At 37.6% G+C, this 5,000-nt stretch overlaps 1 long non-coding RNA gene across 1 annotated transcript in view; it reads left to right on the top strand.

Annotated features, from left to right (window-relative positions):
• The window catches only part of LOC118762342, a 17,070-nt gene that overhangs the window by 1,871 nt on the left and 10,199 nt on the right, over positions 1-5,000 (top strand). The window contains exon 2 of the long non-coding RNA XR_004998090.1: positions 1,334-1,702. This is a non-coding gene — a long non-coding RNA (uncharacterized LOC118762342). The remainder of the gene's footprint in view (positions 1-1,333; positions 1,703-5,000) is intronic.

Here is a 5,000-nt window from a genome sequence, read left to right as displayed (position 1 = left end):
TATTTTTCTGTATGCATTTATACATATATATGTATTTTGTTTCAGAAGATATTAGAATATTAGAATAAAAGTCAGTCATAATAAGAGATCTCCCAAAAATCTATTTCCTTAATTTTTAACTACTGTTTCTGGCACACATATTTACACAATTTTGATTTGGACTGTCCATATTTCAAAACCACGAATTGATAAAAAAATGTGTGTGTATCAAAGTTTTTCTCCAGAAGTTCATGGCTTCATAGGAACAAGCTTGGAAAACTGCATCAGTATAACGAATTGTCAGATGTTTTACTTCTTTTTAAACAATGCAGATTTTGTGAATGAAACAAACTAGATCCTGAATAAGAAATGAATCTCTAATATGACAAATTTTCAAAATTTTTTACGTTATTTTTAAAAGGGTTCTGATCCAAGTACAGTGAAACTAGATCCAAGTACAGTGAACATCTCAACAATTTGCTACTCATACGAAGTACATATGTATTTCAACAATTTCTATCTTTCTTAAGCAATTTTTAATCCTCTTCCTGGTTGACAATAACTTATATGTCAGATTGTTGCATAAGTTCTAGCTGTTTTAATAAGGGAAATCGGAAAGGTTTGAAATGATTTTATCGGCATTTACTTGCATCAAAGAGCACTTTTTTGATAGACAACACATTGATCTTGTAAGTGTCGTGTGGTGGAAATAAATGCAATTATCAAACTTTCAATTCCTTATTTCGTTTTTTTTTCTTTTTTTTGCATTTCAATTTGTACATCTGTTCTCCCGACTGCAAACAAGCGCATATGTAATGCGACGTCCTTTATTTTTTAATCATTATCTGCTGACATCAAAGTAAGTAGTATACTGAAAAATATAAATATTTTCTAGAGGAGCCATTTGTGACGCCAAGGGTCAAAAGGGGGCCTTTGGCCAAACTGGGTTCAGAACCTTTGGTCTAGCGTATCTATAACCAAATGTATATTGTCGTGACCATCTCGTCTTTTGCCTATGTACAGAGAGGCCAATCCACTTCATCTTTTCCAAGAAAATACAGTTCATTTTATTTCTAGTTAGTTGTTGGCTTGTGATAAGTGTGGTTCTACGTATTGAGGAATGAATTGATTTACTTAGGTCTTAGATGTTTCAAGTGTGTATTTGTGATTTTAACAGGCATTGGTGATCTTAAAATTGTCCTCCAGAGTTTAGGGCTCCTGATGGATGAAGGAGTCAAAATCGTGGAGTATGTGGAATGAGCGCATTTTTCGTTTTGAGTTCCTGTCTTTGTAGTGGTATAATGACTGATTTTTCGTTAGATGATTTATAATGCTGTCTTTTTTCTTCTTTTAGTCAAAAGGGAAGGCAGTGGCTATTACTGAATTTTTCAACTCTAGATGAACGAGGGAGAAAGGAAATGCAATATTTTCATACGGAAAACATATCCCGAAGGTTTGCAACAGAGTGGACTCCGCTAAAGTCACTAATGTAACCAGGTCGTGGTGTTAAAACGAACAGCTGGTTAAATCTCTCCCACCAAAGTAGGCTATAGCAGAATTAGAACTCAGAACGCAAAGAGTCGGAACAAGTGTCGCAAGGCAAAGCATCCTGTCCATCATACTTACAATTCCCCTAGTCCACCGCTTTGGGTTAATATTATGTATCAACCAAAAATGATCTCGACGGGACTTGAACTAAGAGTGCAGTGTCTACCAGTTCAGTGTGAGTATTTTTGAAGTTTCGTCGAATTACAAAGTTTACCTAATGTTATTTGAGATTGTTATTATACAACGGGTTGTGATTTTGCCGTCAGTATGGTAGTTGAGCTTGCTAATTACTTCGCATAATGTTTAACTGTTTGTTATATGACTTACATTAAGATACAAATGTTCACCAGTTTTCTCTTTTCTATAATTTATTTTCTTTTATATTTCTTAGCTTAGTTTCTTAACGCTAGTTTTTAATTTCTGTTAAGTGTGGTGCTGACATACTGTGTCTGAGTTTTAACAATATTTCTGGCTATAATTGCAGGATATAAATATAACTCTCCTCTCTTCTTGTAATAACGATAAAATAAACGCAGCGTATTTCATTTGACTTATAACATTTGTTTAGTCTCATCTAATTTATTAGTGAAATCAAATCTTATAAGTCAAACAAGGAATCTTAATAACAACGATGACGACGACGACGATGATGATGATGATGATGACGGCGACGACGGCGATGGTGATGATGACGATGATTATGATGATGATGGTGATGATGATGATGATGATGATGATTTCTTGTATTTGTTACCAGGGCGAAGGATGAGAGGGACAATACAAAGACAGACATAAAGTGGGGGAGTTTACATATAATGGAGTGATTGTTGAAGACTAAAGAAACAGAATAAGATCATAGATTTTGCAATTCCCTGGTTGGAATAGAAGATAGTGTTAGGATCAAGTGTTTGCGTTCCCATCTGAGGAATAGTGATGAATGTTGCAGGCTGCATTGAATGAGAAGTTGATCAACAACAATAGGGAGACCCTCCAGGAGTGCAATATGAAGACTAATAGAGAAAAGATCATCAACCGGAAAGGGAAAGTCGTACACGGAGGGTTTTTAAAATAAAAATCCTGGAGATAGTTAAGATAAGGTATTTTTCAGAAAAGAATGGAAGGACTGATTCTTACTGTTCACGAACAAGCTTTTCGTATTAACTCAATCAACTGTAGTATTGCTAAGACAGCAGCATCACCTTTGTGTAGAATATGTGGAGAATCATCTGAGATAGTTAGACATATAGATATTCAAAACTAGTCCAAAAGGAATACAAAAAACACCATGACAAAGTAACAGTGCGAATACAACAAGTGGTATGAGTACCAGCCTTTGCCAGTAACGGAGACTGATCGGGTGAGACCACATGAGATATTCCAGTATATATAGACAAAACACTGCAACATAATCGATTAGATACCACTCCCCTACTGAAGGAGTTCAAAGAATGGACAAGTATCGATGTAGTTACACATGCAGACCGAAATATTGTTAAGATAAATAACGAGAAAGTCGGAAAGTACCAAAACTTAAGATTATACGAAGTCAAAAGAATCCATAGAGCCTCAAAAGCGAGTCTTGTACCTATTGTAATCGGTGCAATTGGGACAATCTCAAAAAGAGCAATCTCTTCTAATCTCTTCTTTTCTCTTAGGCAGTCCATCTTGACAGATGACGGCATCGTCTTTGATGCTTAGAGGTTGTCTTGATGGCGCTGGCAGGCCCTGAAAAAGCCGATTCTGGAGGCACATGTCTGATTACACTGAGAGCAGCGAAAAGGGCTCCAACGAAGATGAGTTCATTTAGGATTTTGCTGACGTTCCTTGAGCTGTCTCCGATTTTCTTCACGAAGTCTAGTCTGCTCGTCCTAAAAATGCTGCGTACCAGTTTAGGCTATACCTCTCCAGGTAGTACGGTCTGTGGCCAGTGTTTCAAGTTCACCAAGAGGGATGTTGCAGTGCTTCAGGGATTTCTTGAGATGATCTTTATATCGCTTCTTTGGACCTCCGTGCGGTCTGTTACCCTCTGTTAACTCCCCCAAAAGGACAATCTTGGGTAAAGGGTTTTCCGGCATCCTGATAACATGTCCCACCCAGCGCAATTGACGTTCGAGGACCATGCATTCGATGCTAGTCAATTTCGCTCGTCTCAGGATCTCCGTATGTGGGATCTTGTCCTTCCAGGTCAGATGAAGAATGCGCTGGAGACAGCGGATATGAAAGGGTTCGAGGAGTTTGACATGACGACGATAAAATCTGTTAAAAGAAAACAATTTAAACTTAACACAAAATGTATCCATCAATTTTACTTTTGTGAATAAAAGCAACAGTGTCTTGATGGATTCCTTAATTAAGAATTTTAAAAATCCTGGCCGAGGCGGAGAAATTTGTAAATTTCATCCTTAAGACCCCGAAAGACAGACTTTTAGTTAAAACGTCTTCGGGCTTATACAAAAAAATACGGGAAAAATTCCGAATTAGTGTGGGAATTAAAAAAAAATACTATTGATAAAATATTCTAAGAGGCGCCGTTAAAAAAACATTCACCCGAACAAAGGTTTGAAATACCTGGGCTTCTCAAAAGTGAAGGTGAATTATATTCACCCCCCCCCCACACACACACACACCACCACCACTTTTTTTTTCGCTTTCTCCGATTAACATCCCTGCACTAAAAGTAGGGTGTGTGAATGTGCGTGCCCTGGAGTTAGCTTGGAAGCATGATCGTTTGCTCAAGGATCTCAGATCACTTGATTTAGATGTTAGCACCATTAGAGATGCAAGAATTTTCAGAATGCATGCTCTAGCATCCATTTTGAAAGACTACAAAATATTCTCTTCTTGTGATCTGTCGGGAGCTGGTAGCAGTGTAGCAACATTATTCCGGAAAACCTTAGATCTGAGAGTACGGGCAATCTTTTTGGACACAAACGGTAAGGTGGTGGTCCTGGTCGTTGATGGCAGTGAAAGTGGTGCCTTTAGATTGAGGGCTGTTTATAAACAGGTGCTGGAAAATAAGATTTCTTCAGGAGTCTAGAAACATTCCTGGGAACATCTCACATTTTAGTACGCGTGGAGGCTTGGAATAGTATTTTGGACGCTCAGAAAGATTATGAATTTATTGAAAGGTAAACGAAAGTTGCAAAGATGGCATGACTGAATGGTACTGCTCTAAGTATAGACCTGTGAGTCGGAGAGCAGGAATTAGAGAGGGCACCTTTCCTTGGTGTTCAGGGATCTCTGATAATTATATCCAGTCTATTAGCCTTGATTTCTGTTTGTATTGGGATATCCCAGAGTATGGTTGCTTTTTCATTTTCTGTTACCTTTTCTGGGGTGTGCCTATACCATCTTTTTTCTGTTGTTATTTCATAGTTTCGGCATAGCTTCAATGTATATCGATCCCAACTCCGTCATGTTTGTGAATATATTCTTTCTTAGCCATTACTGAGTAACCAAAGACAATGTGATTG

The sequence above is a fragment of the Octopus sinensis genome, linkage group LG2, assembly GCF_006345805.1.
Source record: "Octopus sinensis linkage group LG2, ASM634580v1, whole genome shotgun sequence".
Taxonomy (NCBI): Eukaryota; Metazoa; Mollusca; class Cephalopoda; order Octopoda; family Octopodidae; genus Octopus; species Octopus sinensis.
This window is presented reverse-complemented; position numbering and strand designations above follow the sequence as displayed.